The sequence below is a fragment of the Artemia sp. Qi Xiang Cuo genome, chromosome 18 (assembly GCF_049724085.1).
Source record: "Artemia sp. Qi Xiang Cuo chromosome 18, ASM4972408v1, whole genome shotgun sequence".
Lineage (NCBI taxonomy): Eukaryota > Metazoa > Arthropoda > Branchiopoda > Anostraca > Artemiidae > Artemia > Artemia sp. Qi Xiang Cuo.
The window spans coordinates 52,340,666-52,360,877 of NC_142811.1; positions in this window are offsets into that span (position 1 = coordinate 52,340,666).

Here is a 20,212-nt window from a genome sequence, read left to right on the forward strand (position 1 = left end):
GTTTGAAAGGATATTTTACACTAGAAAGTCGTTCAGACGGGGATTTTCAACATAACAGTGGAGAAACTGCTTGTAAGTATATCCGCGACAACGGAACACAAAATATAGTAGTGCATGGAAGCCACAGCTTTTAGTCATTAGATCCTACACCCTCTTTAGATTTTGAATAATAGTTTTCTCACTGCTCTCAATATAGTTGCCGATGTGAGGCGTGTAGAATGTACAGGGTAGTCCATGTGGATCAAAAAATTCAATCGTCTTTATGGTTTGAAAGATGCACAGCCAATGACCCGTCAGCACAGTCGACGGACTGCTATTAACAATAATCAATGCATTGTTGACACATTGAATTTTTCCAAGATAGTCCGAGGGCAGACAATAGGATTTGTACTGAGACATGTAGGGGTCCATATTAAATACATTGATTATTTGACTGGTGTTCATGGCGCCAAGTCTAGTAGTACACTGCCTTCGGGAGTGATTTCCCAATAGGTTTCATATTGATTTAGTGAGATTAATGCAATACTCTCAGCCAATGGGTCAGCAAATGTACACTCTAAACGCACACTCCCCGTACGTACTATACTCATATCCTTTGTGCCCGACAAATCCAGTACAATGATACCATGTGTCTTAGCAAACATATCTTCGGTTATACCATTTTCAAATAGTTGAGAGTCATGATCTAGGGTTTGCATGGTCAACTCGTACAATGTTCTATAGGATTTATCAAAAGATAGATTGTAGAGTGGGATGCCGTTTACTTTGCACACAAGAGATGAAAGTCCAAACATCTCGAATTTATGCGGGCATTCAGTCCATGATCCTATTGCACTGGCGCTTTTTACAAATGCCAACGCAAATTTTGACGGGATTTTGCCTTTGATAAAGGATGGATCGGTGAAGGTGCGTGAGCCCCTTGCAGTATGACGCTGATTTGTGATTGTATGAGGAACAAGTAGTTTAATATTGTTGCCATTGGCTCACAGTTTTTGCACGGCCAAAGCAACAGAACTCATGACCTGTTGTTTGCGTACATGAAGTATTGCCGAGGTGAGGGAGAGACTTACATCAGGATTGGCAGCAAGTTCTTTTCTCAAAATGAAATTGGAGGGTGCAAGCGTTAGTTTTATATCCACTTTAACATTGGGCGGCAGCCATTGGGGTATATTAAATATTTCATGATACATTTTTCCAACTAGATGTAAGTCACTAGTTGTACCATTTTTAAGTGCATCTGTACTATCAGTATTAGCAATATATTCATATCCATTGGAGGTGTCTCTCAATTCCTTGTATGACATGGGTATCATCAGCATGAATTACATATAGCTCGTATAATTTGAGAGATTGTTGCTAGTGCTCACCAGCGTGCCATTGATGTAGACGCTGATTTGACGAAATAAATTATGTAATATACAATTTTCATAGGATATTCCATAGCCCCGAATTGTCATTGTATTATCGGATTTCCGGACTTTCATTTGAATAAATTTGAAAGTGGATATTATCGGAGAGGGGTTGTTGTGGATAAAATTGTTCATAGTATCCATGCTTGACACTCACATCGACATTTTCAGCATTGAATAGATTCAATGAGGCGGTGATTGAAGGTTGAGAATCCTTATGCGGTAGGTAGGACATTTTGGGAGAAGAAATCTAGTTTCGATCTGACAATTTTCTTCCTGGGACTTCTGTTTACAGCACGTGTCGTCTTTTTCCTTCTTTTCTTTGACAAGAGGGGTTATGTCTTACGTTTCTAAAGTGAGCGGAGACTGATATGCGATGCAATGTCTCTTGACCTTTTTAAGCCTTCATTACTCTGTTTTAATTCCTCACCATGTGTTCGTAAACTAAAACTTAAATTTTTCAATACACTTTTTTTTTAAATACTCAAAAGAGCCCAAACCGTATAGTGTAGAGGATGCTGAATCTGTCGCAGCTGGTACAAGATATTTTCGAGCCAATGTTAGTGAAGAGCGAAAGAGATTAGCAAACCAACTGCCAAGACCGTAGCCAGACATTGACGAACGGCCTTTGTAATATTCCTTTCCATTGCCCTGCTGTCTCGGCCCAAGAGTATTAGCATAGCAGTCAATATCAGGACAAGTGAATACCACTTTTTTATTAGACATCTTGCTTTTGAACGATGGGTCGAAAATGGCATGTAATCACAGCCAAACCTTTTGAAATTGCTATGGGATCACCCAGTTCGGTTCTTAGTGTTAACTGACAGAGTTCCAAATAGGAAGTGTTTACGGGAATATACTGAAGATGCTTTATATTGTAGTGGTGAATATGTTCTTGATTGGTTTTTCATTCAAGAACTCGTAGGAGGGGAACATTTGAATTACCAACCTGACATATTTCCACAAATGAAGCGTAGAGAAATATAAAGGTGTCCGTGGAGAAGGCAGGCGGATAGTCAGCAAAAATGAAATTAGTGTTTCCAGCACTTTTACCATTGATTATATTGAGATTAAAACCAAGAACATCCTTTAGGCTGTCGTTGAGAATAGCCTTATCGCTGTCAATCGGTGAATTAATGTAGATCTTACCCTCCTCCTTTGAAGAGTTGAAATGAAAAGCTCCCTTTTTACGAGCGGACATTCTGTTATTGATAGTACGACATAAATCATTCATACAGGTGAGTTGCTCGTAGGGTAATTCAATATATAGATAATCCATCCAATTGATTTTTTGAATTTGTTCTTGATCACCTGTTGGTGGTGGCGGCCAATCATATGGTCTAATTTTTATTTCATATTTACGATCCTTTCTCAGGATGTCATAGGTATTTTTGAGAATACAGTCGACAAGAGCCACTTCATACCTTCTATTGTCGTCGAATTTGATTGTGGGGGAGAGATTCGTCGAAAAACCACTCGTTCTATTCAGTCCTTTGTAAAGAAGATCGTAAAAATTGGACTTAAATGTCACATAGAACTCCCAGGATCTCGTTATTAGCGTCAAAACCAAACCCAGAATTAAAATCAGATTTGTAACCAAACCCACAAACCTATACATTTTTCTTACCATTGTAAATATGACTCGTTAATATCTTTTCAGTTTGATAACTTTCACAAGTGTTTCTAACTTTTTGAAGTTCGTATTCAGAAAAACCGCCGAGAATCTCATCATCTTTGCTGTCCCGCAGTCAATATGTCGTGGCTTTGGTGTCCAGGACTTTGGAAGCTTTAAAAAGTTTAGTACTCCATAAATAGTTCTCTTTTTCAAAAATATTGTTGGTTCTATTAATTCGAACAGTATCACCAACATTGAATTTCTTCTTCACATTTTTTTTCTCTTTTTCACCATTGGAGTATTGCCTTAGAAAGGCATCAAAATTATTTTCATTGTAGTGAACGTCCCGGGGGCTTGAGTTGGACAGAGATCAATGGGATCGATGGTTGTATATCTGCATGATTTTATCTAAATCATGAATAAAAGCCGGTGTATTTTTCAGGGTACAATATCTTGAAATTAATAGACGAATCGTTCTTATTAATCGTTCAGCCAATGCAGCCTTTATCGGGCTGTGACTATGATAAAGTATTGTATTATATTTCAAAAGAACCTTTTGAACATGGAGATTAACAAATTCACTGCCACGATCCGATTGAATTTTTCTATATGAATCCTGTTCTAGAATACTTTCAATGGCCCGAGTAACTTCAACACCTCTCTTTGACCGCAGTGGAATGGCATATGCATAGCGACTAAAGACACTGATTGTCACCAGAATATATGTGTAGGGCGCATTGTGACGTTGTTGAAGCGTGTGTAGAGTTAAAAAATCCATTTGCATTATATGCAAAGTGAGAAAGGCTTTAGTTAGTCAATATTGCTTGCTGCGAAGCCTGTGATTTCGATGCAGTGTGTAACTCGGTTCATTTTCTAGATACTCTTTTGCATTTTTCAATGTGGTGGTGCCGGAGACAGCTTTGGAAAGCGTTTTGGGAGAACTTAAACTCCCCGCTTCACCAATATTTTCATAGACACCTTTCAAAACTTCATCCATTTTGAGCGTAAACACGTAGTGTAATGTCCACTCCCCTTTTGCACACTGGCAGGTGAATCAAATCGTCTTCGCTTTTGACTAGCAACCACAGGTGTTGTAAAATCAGTGACTCTCCTAGTATCTTCAAATATTGAATTTTCTTCATTTTGAAATGGTGTGGTTGGTGGACTATATTCTCTTAGTTTCTTTAGAATTTTCTTATTGTCAATAAGACTTTTGGGAAAGTTTGATATACACAGAAAGGTGTATAGATTATCGTCAAATGATAAGAGTCCTTTATGATTCGTCTCGATATCGTAAATTAAATCAACTAGATCATAACTTTTTCCCTGAATTATAACTCGTTTCCCTGTGCTCTCGACTTGAACTTGATCGTCAGTTTCCAACATGAGATAAGATAATACTCTTTTATTCTGTTCTCAATAGGTCAGTGGCAATAGGTTTCCAATTTTCAATACAATTAAATTCAAGTCTTTCTCCTTTGATTGCAGTGCTGTCGAATCTTGAGATGTTTCCTGTTTGGGGAGATCAGCGATGACAGTGGCTCTCTCACGATATGGTTTATGTTTGTCCACACGTCGCAATGCATCTTGAAGTAAAAGCAGTTTTTTGTCATCAGCAATATTCTCATCGTTAATGAATTTGCTTAGATTGTCTTCAAAATGTTTGACGGGCGAGAGGACAAGTTCAAATGGTGTCAATTTATAGGGTTTTGCCATTCTCTCTCTAGAGAAAACTGTTTACAAGTCCTGCAATTATCGGTAGTAAAAGTGTGAAAAAGCTACCGCCTGCTTGAAGGAGCCGTGTTTTTTTAATTTTATTTCCCTTGTTTTTAAAATCCCAGGCGCGTACAGTGGAACGATGTTGCTTTGTCTGTTGTCTAACACCTTCTGGCAGTTGAACATTGCCCTCAGTTAAATTTAAACAAAGTTCAGATATTAGATTAATGAAATCGTTGTCAATACCATGTTTGAGTATAGCCTTCCTAAGCAATGGTTTTGAAGTGCTTAAAACGGAAAACAGATTCCGTTGTTCGTGTAGTTTCTTCTGTGTCATAATGGCGACTAATAGTCTTTTTTACTGTTCACCGGAAGATATACTGTAATTTCATTGTTGAAAATGTCGGTGACTATACGTAGATCCTCGGGCGTGCTCTGATTAAGATCCAGCAAAATGTAACCGTAGGGCTTGCTAGTCGCCTGAGTGAACGCTGACAACAGAAATTTTGGGGCGCCGGGGTATATCTGCTTATTGAGAGTTATGAGTGAGCTAGAATCACGCACGACTCGATAGATAATATAGACAGTGCAATTCAAAGCAAGGGTTTGCATACATTTGCTCAGATGAAACAGATTGTGTAGAACCAGAGTAACGGAAATGTGTTCATGGTGGGAGCGAACTTTTAACGGTTGTAGCATTTCCTGTGAGAACTGCTCAATGAATTCAGCCAAATCATCAATAATCAACCACGAGTTCGAATCAATACTATTGAAAACATCAAGTCCCCGTATGAATTGTATTGGTATGGTTGTGGCAATAGCTTTTATTTTATCATATGACTCCTGCCAAATAATATATCAATAGTAGATTTTTTTCGGCTTCTTCAAAAACATTTTATCGCAATTTTGAATTATATTAGCTAAAAGTGTTGTTTTCCCCGACATTGAGGGACCACACAAAAACGATCTGAAGGGTCTTTAAATTGATACATGCTGCTGCTGCTGCTGTTGACAACAGTCGGACTATGACTAACTGTAAATCATATGTGTCCAATGAATAAGTAGTAGCAATAATTTCCCCCATAGATCTATCTATTCAAGAACAACAACAATAAAAAAAACAATATTTCATGACAGCATTTATTTCGGCACTGCATGAAAACAAATATTTGCAGTCAACATGACCTGCACAACGATAAAAATAATAACACTTGTTCAACAAGAACAGTTGACAAAATTTCATGGTGGTAAACATTAAAACTATATTTGTTAAACATTAACAATTATAACAATACAAAAAAAAAAAAACACTTTTTTCCGTAATCACACCTTATTGTACTTAAAAAAAACACTTTTTGATACAACAATTTTCTTTCCATCTTTTAAAGCACTTATTGTCAAATTAAAAACTTTTCTGTACAAAAAAAAAAAAAAACACTTTTCTATACAACAACAAAAACACAGAAAACACTTGGAAAAACAGACACTTGGAAATTGCTAGCACAGTTGAACATGATTACAGTGAATTTAAAGGTGTGGGTTCCCCCCCCGGGGACCGCGGGGCCGAAGGCCGTCCGGCCACTGGCGGGACCCCCCCCCCTGGTCAGCCGCGGGAAGGGCCCCCCCCCGTCCCCCCACCCCCGGGGACCGCGGGGCCGAAGGCCGGCCGGCCGCGGGCGGGCCCCCCCCCCCCCTCCCCCCGGGAACCGTGGGGGTGGAAAAAAACACTACAAGAGTTGTCCGGTCACTGCGACTGCTGCTACAGGTTAGGGAATGGGTTAGCGATGGTTAGTGCGAGGGTTAGATGAACAGTTGAGTTAAGGTGGTTAGATTAGGTTAGTTTAGATGAAAAGGTGAGTTAAAGTTGGATTATTGAATTTAAGAATGGGGTGGTGGTGGTGGTTACTTGGTTAGTTCAGGTTAGGTTAATTTATACAGACCAAGTTGATTGTTATAGTCAATGCATTCAACTCGGTCAGAAATACGATAATGGCCATGAGGTCGGACACTCACACCATTCTCGAGCACATAGACTTTGTCGGATATACACGACATTGCATTCTTCTCCACTCTCACAGTATAATTTCTATACTGTAGAGAGCGAATTGCAAGCACTTGTGCTCTCGGCACTAGGCTACTTTCTACACAGTCTCTGTACACGCTAATGTTGAAATTGCTCTTTAAAAAGTGTGTAGGCACCCCTTTACACGCCTTCTTTTCTTCCCCACTATGAGTTTCCACGCAATAGACTTTGGGGCCCGGGAACACCCCCCGGGATATCAAATCACTCCCCGTCTCTGATTTTAACATTAATAGTTGGTTGGGGGCTTGACGTTTCACCAGCTCGGGGTATAGAGATGGATTCCAGTTGGTGAAATCCATCCGCGAGCTGATGTGTTCACCCTTTTCTAATTCACCCAAGAAATCCAATTCAGTCCCGTTTACCTTTAAGAGCAGATAATCTGTATCACCACAGTAAACTTGAACCTCCCCCTCCCGTGGCCATTGCACCTTGCACACATTGTAAAAGAACGACAACATGAGCTTTTTTGAAATTTCCAGTACTGAACTGCCACCTGCAATATTCTTGTTCAGTACCACATTTCGCTTTTGCCTGTGTAGAAGAACCATGTCCGTCTCTTTGCTCCTGAACGATGTAAAATTGAGGTCGGCAATCATTCGTACACACTCTAGAGGGTCAGTCACGACATCACAGCGAGATCTATTACGAACGCTTTCACACATTTTGCCAAACGCTGAATTTAGAATGAGCTTATACATTTCCTTCTCCACCTTTGAATTTGCCCTAGAGCGTTTATCGACAAAGGTGTCGATAAACGTTTTCAAGTAGGGTCGCTGATTGAACTGCAGGACCCTGTGTATTTTGGTGATTTTGAAACCATTGTTCACCATCCAACGCAAAAGCACATGGTGAACAACGATATTCTCTTTAGGGTCCAAATCAGCAATCAGCTTCTGTTTGTAGGGAGTCCAATGCATCCCCATGTCCTCAACCAATGAAAGATTGTAGGAGCTCAGAGAGCCCCTGCTCACGGGCCGATTGATACAGGGAAAGACAAAATCTTTGACTGAGTCGTGAAGCGCCAGCGGAATGTGACCGTCAACTTCAAAGAACCATCCTTGTGGCCCATTGTCCTCGACGGTGGTAATGTCGGGGAACTCACACGGATTCTCAAGCCATTGATAGTTCCCACACTGCAAAGAGTAGTTGGACATTGCCGAGGGGTGCAACGAGCTCATGTCCAAGAAATCTGTACTTGACTGGACAATTCTATATGTCCCACTTGGAGCAATTGATAAGACACGGTCCCCGTGAAAAACATATCCATCCATCAATGAAACCTATTCACCAAGGTGTCGATCAATGGCGGTGATTTTGCATCATTCCACCCTGCTAATTTTTAAAATTAAATCCATCACTAAATGGGGTGTGGAAAAATAATAGCCTATATCTAACCCGAACTCTGAATAGATCTGGTCTGTGTTCTTACAGATTATATCCAACAGAGTTAGAACGTCACTGGCCAAGTACAGTCTACAATAATCCCACCCATTTTTACAATCCCTCTTGGACCACACCTTATTGGCAAACTCCTACACCGTGGCGGTGCATTCACTGTTGGTCAGTGAATTGTAAAAGGCTTCAATTGGAGGTAGTTTCTCCTCACTTAAGCGTGCGCCAGAACAGTAATAGTCGTATGCGTATATACCTTTGCAGGTCAACAGATCATACATTTCACTGTCTGGAAAGTGCTGTTTAAGCAAGGGAAAGCTATCAAAATTGTCGGTTTTTTGTACTTGAATCAATTGACTCAATGCCTTGGGGAAAAAACTAAAAGAATCTAAAAACCTGATTTTATTCCAGCACATATGCCCATTATCCACTGCCTGCCATTTAAGTTCGAGAAGCAGCAACTTCTCAGCCGATTTGGGAATAATGTTATAGGTAAATGAATTATTTACCCATGGACAATATACTCCCCCTCCCTCCCGCTGCATACGGGCCCGTTCCGGTCCAATAAATTCTAAATAAAAATTAGAATTATTAATAAAAACTGGGATAAAAAACTGATGGCTAACATTTAAATTAAACGATTGATGCGCAACCCCCCTAAAATTACTACCCCCCGAGGATATTTCCTGCCACAAGTGATTATGATCTCTGACTTTCCCCCTCCCCCCTCTTTTCCCTTTAGCCCCCTTATCCCCCTCCTCTGCAAACTCTCCCTTACAAACACAACATATTTTTTGATTTTTAATCGTGAGACGATCCTCCGCAGACAGCACCATTGGATAATGGGTATTTTTCAAACGAGATATAGCACCATTAGCCGTGCCAATCAGTTTAGTCAATGCCTTGACCATGCACTCCCGCTCATCCAATGTTTCGACTATTTCTAACAATCGCATGGTGTTAGAACTATCTCTTTTTGCTTGGGCGTAGGACACTGCAATGGCCTGGTCTTCTTTGACCCGGTTTTGATCTTTGGGATCGATCACTTCCACCAGCTTAGCTTCACAGTCTAAAGATATTTTGTCGCACTGGAGAAGGGTATTCTTGAAATTTTTGAAACGTAAAATGGCCCTATCCCCTGAAACCGTTTCCACTGTCTGGTAGCCATGCCGTGTACAGTGCTTCATATGATCCCGTAGTTTCATATCACTACGGAATTGTGAGAGGCATGTTAGACAGTAGAAACATACCCCTAGATCCCTACGACCCCCCAGAACTCTAATGATGTCAGTGATAGGGTTAAAATGCCCGATTGTGTTCGGTTGTCTAGGTGTGGTGTATAACAACCAAACCCAGTGTTTAACCAAACCAACTGAAGGGCCCCTTACAGAGAAGACCACCCCCTTCTTTTTAAGCGAACCCCATCTTCAAATTCTGTTTCGTATTGTACCACAGTAACGCCAATATTTAAATGGGCATTAGCCCTTTCAAACATATCAATAGATCGAAGCATTACTGGGCATTTCCCCTCTAAACAAGAAAAATCTACACTGGGAAAATCGGACCCTTCCTTCCCGTGTACAGCCCAATTGATCTAAATTCGTCATGCTAGCGTCCCGAGCTAGAGGCTCGAATGCTGATATGAGGAAAGCATATCTGAAACACTTTTGACCTGTTTCAAAACAGATCCGCTGGACACCTTTACAACCTTATAGATCTGGATTATAATTTAAAACTACTGCTCTTGGCCCACCTGCCCCCCCTCTTAAAATAAAATTTTTCTTAAATTTACAAATATTAACACTTAAATTTTCAACAAAAAGAACTAAAGAGCCACTTCCATTTTCATTAAAGTTCTCGAGATGCGTTATAATTTGATCCACCCAATCTATGAAAACACCCTCAAAATTTTCTAAATTTGAATAAACCAAACGCATCTCGGAATGTACATAATGATAATAAACCTCACTTTTTCCCTCATTCAAATAAAAAACCTTTAAAACAATGGAGACCTTAATTGAATCCCTCCCCCACAACTGAATTTGATTCTCCAGAAGTTCGAATTTTGTCTACATAGTTGTGTACAATTTCTACAGGGTCAAAAACAAATTTTCCCCCCATAAGTGTATTAAAAGGGTCACCAAAAATTGCAGTGAAAACAACTCTTGAAATTAAAATTCGGTTAGACAACTGAAAACCGGGAAGAGTTGTACCCCCCTCCCCCGCGGCGATAGTTCCCCATACCCCCCAGGTGTCATGAAAAGGGCGAAGGGAAGCCGCGTCATTCGATTGAAGTGTGGAAATGTTCATGTAATTTGGGGGGGAAGGGTTTCCCCTCAATTCGCCGACAAAAACATCCAAAAGCTGCATAATTTTTAGACTTAGCAATGCTTAGTCCGAATCTGAATTACCTACATTACCCTGCTCAACTGCGCTATTATCAACATTTAAAAAAAAAATCACTTAAAAGGTTGTCAATGTTAAAGGGTATTTCTAGGGAATTACCATGCAATTCACTGATAGCAGATGCTTCATTGTTGTAAATCCCCATAGGCGCGTCCTCTCCTTCTCCAACTGACGAGCATGGGGGAGATGGCGAGTATGGGACCAATGCTCCAACCTATAAATGAAAAATAGCTTATTTTCAAAGTGTTCAAATCATCCCCTACTGTTTAAAATTTGGATTATTATTGACGTATTTTTAAAACGTACTTAGTAGTAGTAGTAGTAGTAGTAGTAGTAGTAGCAGTATGTACATAGTAGCATTTGGTTAATTCACTGTTCCCCTCAAATATCGATAGTATTAAAGTTCAAATTTCAAACTCAATATAATATATTTACAATCTAAAACGCCGCTTTACATATAATTGAAAATTTGATTTTGTTCAAACAACTCCACCCCTTCCCAATTTCCACTATTAAACCCCTCCTCCCCCCAGTCGGTCATCGCGGCGCTTCCCCACGGAGCGTCCCTCAGTGCTTCTCGGCACTGCCTGGCCTCCGCGCCGTCCCCAAATTCATATCTTATATGTAAAGTATAAAACCTGACATAGTTTTTTTCTATTTGGCTCAAAATAACCCTACAAATAAAATTTAACGCTAATGCTCTTTATTGTACTTGGAAAAAAAAACATGATACGGAATGGATCACAATCTACAGTCCTAATACACAACTCATGCAGGGATAAAGTTTTTTTTTATAATATTTGTAGAGGCAAGGTTAACCATTCGTTTATATCGCAATAGAAATTATCTAACCTTACTATGACCAGAATATAGTGCCTTTTTTGGCTTCACTAATCTAATTTAGCAAAAGGGTGAATGCATGCACTTGACGTGATTCAAAAGAGAGAACATTATATTTCCTTTCGGGAGAAAAAATCTTTCAATAGTCTCGCTGAGATATACTTTTACGCAGTTTTGGAAAATGGTGCAGGTAGAAATGGTCAATAAAAGTTGGATGAAATTAAGGAATCTTTCTATATGAAACGTAGGAAAAAATGCAGATATTTGGATATCCCGGCAGCTCGTAGGCATCGAAAGGACCAGGTAGTGCATGCTGGACGGTCACGTCCTGACTTATTAATGGTGGGCAGCTCGTAAATGTCCAGCTGCTATGTGTGGAAGGTTGTTCGAGCTGTTATTGCTATAGTATTTGCATAATGGGCTCTAGGGAGGATTCGGATTCATCCAGCTACAATATTGCAGATAACTAGCTGTTGTAGTGCCCAAAGTCTTAATACTTGTTTTCTTGGTGAGTGTTTGCCATGGTCATTCTTCACAATTGGCCTTAAAAAGAAGATGAAAAGTTAGTATTGAAATAATTTGCCCCTTTTTTACAGAAAGAAAGTTAGTATCATCATCCATATAATTTTGTTTAGACAAAGCATTTATCACCAAGAAAGCACAACGTAAAAAAATTTCGTGAAATATACTAATTGCATCCTTTTTTGAATCTGAGAAAGAAGAATTATGGCTCACTGAGTCGTTCAAAATTCAGTATATAAAAGTCAGTCTAATTTCTTATTTTTAGGTGTTTATGTTCTTTTATGGTTTTAATCTGAATTGAGCATTCATTGTTTGATGCATTTAAAGTATTAACGGTATGTTTTATCTTTCCATATCCTTTTTCGATAGCTGGTATTTATCACACCCCCAGAAAAACAGTCCACGGAAAATAACCCCCACGGAAAATATCCCTGAGAAAAGACCTGGGAAAACACCCACTCCCCCCACCGAAAGATCGGGTAAAAAGTATAATCAAATTACGAATAATATAGATATTTATATTTTTATTAAAATCACACCCAATAATGTTAAAGCGAATAAAACGTTTGTTTTCACCGTACAATGGAGGTGTTAGACTTGAGGCATTGTCAAACCCCCCCCCCCACCTTTCACCAATGTCCTAAAAATATTGTTAGGCATTAATTTTGGAAATAACTCATTTCCATGCTTCCATACCACATAGAATTACGCAAAGCCTGTAACCACACAATGTTAATTAACAATAATCTCTCTTTTCACGCGAAACTGTTTTTTTTTAATTCGATGGGAAAAACTATTTTTCTCAGAGAAACCATTTGGTTAAGCCGCTATCCAAATTCTTATATATTTACCAAAGCCGGATATACTTTAAAGGGGTGTCAGTAATTATCAGATAATTAAATCGTTGCAAGAAATCTGTAAGTCAAGCCATAGCGGGCAGTATATTAAGGGAATGACAGAAAGTTGACATTTGCCTTTAGATCAGATATGGAATTTATCAAAAACAGAATTAAGGTATTAAACCGAGGGGGACGGAAGGATGGGGTTTACGTAACGAAAAAAGAGCGTATTTTACGCTTTTTATCGAGTATAAACATCATATAGGGACGTTTGTATAGGGGGGGGAGGGGGTTTTACCCGAAGATAGGAGAGGGTGACCACGGAAAACAATTTTATTTCTAAAATAAAAAATTAAAAAAGAACTTACATTGCTAATTTAGGCTGTCAAGGCTTCAAGTTCATCAATAATTTCATGTGTTCTATCCAGTGTGTTCTGGAACCTTCTTATAATTTAATCACATTGCATGCCCATTATATACGAAATCTCATGGGTGAATTTTTATGTAACGGGTAAATCATATGTAACCAGCCCTCTGATTGGCTGAGAAGGGGGATGTAACCGACTCTCTGATTGGCTGAGAAGGAAACATGTGATCTAACTGTTTCCTATTCCAGGACACCTTGACATTCACCCCTAGCATGCACTTGTCCAAAACAACAATAATAAATAAATCCCTCAGGCCTAAAGATTAAAGAAACCATAATGTTTTTTAATTCCCCCCTTCGTGAATCAATAATTTCCATAGCGATTATGTAAATCAATTTCTCAGGTTAGGCTAACCAAACAACAATGAAGCCATGTTTGTTTCTTAATTCCCCCCTCGTGAATCAATAATTTCCCCTAGCGATTATGTAAATCTAGTTTACAGGCTAGCTTCACCTAAAGATCAAAGAAACCATAATGTTTCTTAATTCCCCCTTGGTAAATCAATAATTTCCCGTAGCGATTATGTAAATCAAGTTCTCAGGTTAGGTTAGCCAAACAATCTCATAGCATTCGCGTCGAGCATGTCCATTCTCACTGACAACGAACAGACATAAATCATCCATATAACAGACATGAAAAACATCAAATAAACCGAACAACACACATAACCATCAATGAAAACAGACATAAATGTGAGAAAGTTCCTGTTTTTCAAATTCTCACTGAAAAAAACCATAAAACATCTATAATTTGATGTTGACATCCGAGAAAAACTTCAAATAAAACGAACAACACACATAACCATCCATGAAAACAACCATAAATGTGAGAAAATTCCTGTTTTTCCAAGTGAGAAAATTCCTGTTTTTTCATTCTCACTGAGAAAACCATAAACCACGTGGTACGTTCTGTGCTGGTACCCCCCATTCTACTGATCTTTTTGAGATGACAACCCTCACCCCCCTCCCCCCCAGCCCTCAGGGCAAGGGTTGTAAGTTATTCCCTAGGGGCATACAAGGTTTTTATTGAAAACGTTGTCGTAAAAACTTCAAAAGGGCTCATTTGATTGGAAATTAGAAGGGTTAGTGCTTTTTAATAGTTGAAAGTGATTGGAGAGCAACTAAGGCCCCTCTCGTGCCCACCATTTCCCCCAACACGTCCAATCAAAATTTTGTTATAGCCATTTTGTGTAACGTAATTGAAAGTTCTTGAAATTAGGTCTTTGAAGATGACAGCCCTCCCCCCCCCACAACCCTCAGGGCAAAGGTTGTAAGTTATGCCCTGGGGGGCATATAAGGTTCATATAGAAGGTTTTGTCCTAAAAACTTCAAAAGGGCTCACTCCAATAGAAATTGAAAGGACTAGTGCCTTTTTTGAATAGTCGAAAGCGATTGGAAGGCTTGACATTTTTATAGTAAAGATCGATGTGGGTATAATGTATTATTTTTTTGTTGTTGTTATTGTTGTTTAGACCAGGTCACTTCGTATCGAAGGAGTTGTCGTAGGAACTTCGGAAAGCGCTCATTCGATTGAAAATAAAAAGGGCTGATGCCCCTTTTAATAGTCGAAAGTGATTAGAGGGAAACTAATCCCCCTACCACGCCCCCCCTCCCATTTGCCTTTATGTTTAAAAACTAAATTTTGCCTTAAGATTAAATCAAAATGAACTGTGTTAATGCTAATTCCCAATAAGGCATCTCAACAGTATCCCAAGAACGACTGAGGGTATTATGTTCAAACTTTCGGGGCTACTTTTGCTCTTAAAATTTAACCAAATCAAAATAGCGTAAGTGTATCCAAGATCAAAGAAAGTAAACAGATTTTTTTACGAATGGTATCAAGTTTTCCATTACAGGTCAACTAGAGGAGGTATGAAACTAAATTAAACACTACTATTTGTATATATTTATATATATATATATACATATATATATATATATATATATATATATATATATATATATATATATATATATATATATATATATATATATATATATATATATATATATATATATATATATATATATATATATATATGTATATATATATATATACAAATAGTTGTGTTTAATTTAGTTTAAATCTGTAACCTTCCGGATATTCATTCAAAACCTCTGAATCAAACGGACCTGAAGTACTTTTTGAGGCTTTTGTGCCCTGCCCCCCATTAGAGAATCTATTTACTATAACCCTGATAGATAATATCAGTCATGCGATGATCTATAGCCATTACTTTCATTAGATAAATGGTCTATATTAACGGTTCATTTTTATTATTTGCATTTATGTGTAGGAACGATGGGTATACTGCATGACATTGTGGGCTCAGAGAAACACCAATCAAAACCATAAACACCAATTTAACGGTTCTTAGAAATTTTGTTCAATAGTATTTTGAAACTTTATATTTTGTAGACAGTAGCTCTAAGGCTTTCATGTATTATGATTTTCATTGCATAATGTCCATTAAGATTGAACCCTTTTTGGGGAGTATAGTTCCTATTTCGAAAATTATGAAAATTTTGATGGTAGCGTTAAAATCAATACATTTTGTATATTTAGAATAAGCATAAATAATCGATTCATTTTACGGCGCAAATTGCAATCAAAACTATGCTTTTTATAGCTTTGGTGTCTAGTGACACGGGGTCGCACTTACATACAGCTTGCTACTACGATTTATTTGATCCAAGACTCTTTTATTGTCTAGGGAGGCAACTACTCTAAGGTTGCCAGTTGGAGGGAGGATACAGGGAGGCTAGGGAGGATCGATTGCCCTCTAGATCTCTTAGCCCTCTTCTAGATCTCAAAAAAAAACTTTTCGGGGTATTTTCACTGGAAAAAAATAAAAAAAAGGAAAATTACCCTCCCTCTATTATAAATTAAAACAAATTTGCACGCACCTCTTCTGATCCACATTTCTATGGTTTGACTCCCATATACTTCTCCCTGATTCCGTCTTCATTTTTTATATTCAAGTTTAAGATTCGTGTAAAAATGCTTCGAGAATGATGATCATCTTTGAAAAAGTGGACCGCTCTAAATATTTATAAAATTAACGAAAAGTTTTTGTTTTTTTTTTAAGTAAGGAACAACCTAAGAACTTGAAACAAACAGTAATTATTCCGCACTTTAGGGGGCAACACCCCCTCCTTAATACCCTTCTCTCCACACTAAAGTTTTTTAGGTCTTTAGAAAGGGTTCTGATTCAAAAGGTCGAACTTCGGCGTAAATAGCGGGGTATTGAGGATTGCCAGTCCCCCTAATATATGGAATAAGTTTTTATGTTGCTCCTTACTTTCAGTAGAAAACATTTGTTCTTTTTATTTAATTTCTGGTCGTTTTTCAAATAATCCCAGGAAATCCCCCTCTCCTTCCATGGGAAATCCAACCCCCATGAAAGATTTATCCTTGGAAGGGTACTCCCTCGTAAAATCCTTCCCCGCGGGAAATTGCCCCCTGAAAATTCATCCTCGCAGCCAATTTCCCGCAGAAAATTTTTTGAAGACGATTCCGACTGAAAAATACTCCTTAGCACACTTTCATTTGAGAAAAGACCTGTTTTTAATTTAATTTCCGATCGTTTTTCAGGTCATGGCGGAATCACCCGTGTTCGGAAAATTTTTCACAGAATTCCCCTCCCCCCCCCCCAATGAAAAGTTTCTTCTGTGGAAAATTTCTCCATGGAGAATTTCTAATGGTGACAATTCTCCCATGGAGAATTTCTCCCGTAGGAAATCTCCCCACGCAAAAACCCTCAGAGAATTCCAACTCCGTATAAAATTTCCCTCGGACAGTTCACCCCATTAATCTTCAATAATTCTCGTTGGGAAATAAAACACACAATTTCACATTTTTGTAGCTAGGGACCTGAAATCTCGGCTCAAGGCTCTCTAATCGGTTGAATTTCATAGTTTAATTTTTTATCAAGGCCACTCACCCTTTTGGAGACGTTTTCCCCCTTTTTTGACAATCAGGTAAATTTTCACGGGCTCGTAACTTTTGAAGAGGTGCCTTTAATTCATGAAACTTTACTTATTTAATATTAGACATTCGATTAGAAATTCTAGATTTCTAATCGAATGATATAGATTTCTAATCTTATTAGACATTAATACTAGAAATTCTAAAGAAGAAATAAAGGAAACCAATGAGAAAATTACAGCATCTTTGGGAGGTGTTTTCATACCCGTGTCTACGCCTGAACAGCTGCATCTGAACAGCTTGCATATGCCATGCTGAACAGCTTGAAACATTACCCGAACTGTAAAAATTACTCAAGATCTTGTCATTCGGTGAGAAGATTGTTCTTTAACTGCTAATATTGATTCAAATCCTAAAAGAACATATAAAAACGTTGTTGAGCTGCCTTATCACTGAACACCACTGAATTCCAAGTTCAACAAGTTCAAGTTCAACCTGAACTTGATAAGCCTTCATTATTTATTTTTTTTAAGTCTACCTGGTCTTCAGTGTTAAGGCAGGTCAACAACATTTTCATGTTGTTTTAGGATATGAATCAATATTAGCAGGTAAAGAACAATCTTTTCGGCGAATGCCAAGATCTGAACATTCTGAAATCTCTCACCAATGAATTTCAAGAAATAGAATTTCTAATAATGTACTACGGACAAGTCCAATGAGATGGCACATATATCAACTATAACTATTTTACCTGTACTATATCAGTTCTAAATAAAAGCATGATTCTTTGGCCTGATGCCTTATTGCATTTGAAGCTAACCAACTCTGAACTCTGAATCAGAATTTGAAAATCAGATCCCTCACCTACAAAAGATGTTTGAGGCAGCAGCCTTCCTCTATTTCTTTTATTTCCGTTCATAAGGTCTGGCCACAGATAAAAAGAGAATTTACTCATCATAGATCCTGTGACACAGAATTTTTCATTCATTTCACTGGTTTAAAATTTCGCACAGGAAAGCAATCAGGTCTTTGGATTCCCTTTCTGACATGTTGTTAAAGAGAATCTGATTGTGCTAAAATACGTCAGAAAGATACTCCAATGAAGTTGAAGCATACTTTTTACGACATAACTATACGGAGGTGATCGCTGTTTTTCTCTTTAGTAGGGCATGTGTCCATCTATATTTGCTAGCTGTAAACTCAAACGAAGTCCATTCGTTTGAAAGAAAAGAATAAGGAAGGAACATGCAATTACACCGACAAATATAGAGAGAAAATCAGTCGTTTCTGATGTACTAACATATGTTTTGTTAATGTTAAAAATACTTTTAAAGATTTTTGCAGTCCAATCCCCTCCCCCAGCCATTAGTCTACAACAATAATTTTAGACAACAGATCCTTTCAAGAGATACAAAGTGATTAGTGTTGCCACAAGCAATATAGTTATAGCCTAACGTTTTTTTTATTTTTTTCCAAAAAAGAGACTAATCAAACAGTTCGTGGTAACGAACTGTAAGTAAGGAGCGACCCGGCTCAATAGTAACCGAAACTCTAAAAAACAGAATTTTGTTACCAATAATTTTGTGTCCTATCGATCCAGTAGTCCTAGAATATCGTAAAAGGGCTCATTTGAGTGGAAATTAAAACTTCTAGTGCCCTTTTTAAGTGACCAAAAAATTGGAGGGCAACTTGGCCCGCTCCTAGGCTCATTTTTTCCCGAAGTCATCCAATTATAATTTTGAGATAGCGATTTTGTTCGGCTTAGTCGAAAATCTAGTAAGTATATCTCTGACATGTAATTAAACCCCCCAAGTTTCCGGGGAAAGGACTCAAATTTATGAGCTTTGTCCATTGTTTACACATAGGCTAGTATTTGTTACTGGAAAGTATACTTAGGTTTTCAGGAAGGATTTTTTTCTAGTGGGGGGGGGGGTTTGGTGGAGGGGGTTACACTGGAGAATCTTTCCGTGGAGGATGTTTCCTTGGGGTATGGGACACTTCTATGAAGGTGGCGCCGGATTTCTCAATATTATTTAAAAAACAATCAGAAATTAAATTTTAAAAAACAAGTTTTTTCAACTGAAAGTAATAAGCAAAATTAAAACTTAAATCGAATAGAAATTATTACGTATATGAGGTGGTTCACCCCCAAGTCAATATCTCGCTCTTTACGGTACATTTTTTTTGTATCAAACAGTTCGTGGTAACTAACTGTAATTAAAGAGCGACCCGGCTCAATAGTAACCGAAACTCTAAAATACGGAATTTTGATACCAATAAATACATCAAAAGAATCAGATTTTTATTCTGATTTCAGATATACAAGTTAACAACTTCATAGAACTTTAATGAAAATAACACCATCAGATTCAACGTATCACAGAAACCTACTATAGAAGTTTTAAGCTCCTATCTGCAAAAATTTGGAATTTCGTATTTTTGCCAGAAGAAAGATCACGGATGCGTGTTTATTTGTTTGTTTGTTTGTTTGTTTTTTTGTTTTTTTTTTGTTCTTCCCAAGGGGTGATCGTATCAATCCAATAGTCCTAGAATATCGGGAGAGGGCTCATTCGAACGGAAATTAAAAGTTCTACTGCCCTTTTTAAGTAACCAAAAAAATTGGAGGGCCACTTGGCCCCCTCCCACGCTAATTATTTTCCTGAAGTCACCCAATCAAAATCTTGAGACAGCTATTTTGTTCAGCATAGTCGAAAATCTAATATATTTGTCTTTGAAGATGACTTAATCCCCCCCCCCCAGTTCCCGGGGGAAGGGCCGCAAGTTATGAACTTTGCCCATTGTTTACATATAGTATTGGTTATTGGAAAGTACCGTATACAGACGTTTTCGGAAGCGATTTTTTTCTGGTGGGGGGGGGGGGGGGAGTAAGAGGATTACGGGGGAGGATCTTTCCATGGAGGATGTTTCCTTGGGGGAAGGGATATTTCTGTGAAGGGGGTGCTGGATTTCCCAGCATTATTTAAAAAACGATCAGAAATTAAATAGAGAAAAACAAGTTTTTTTCAACAGAAAGT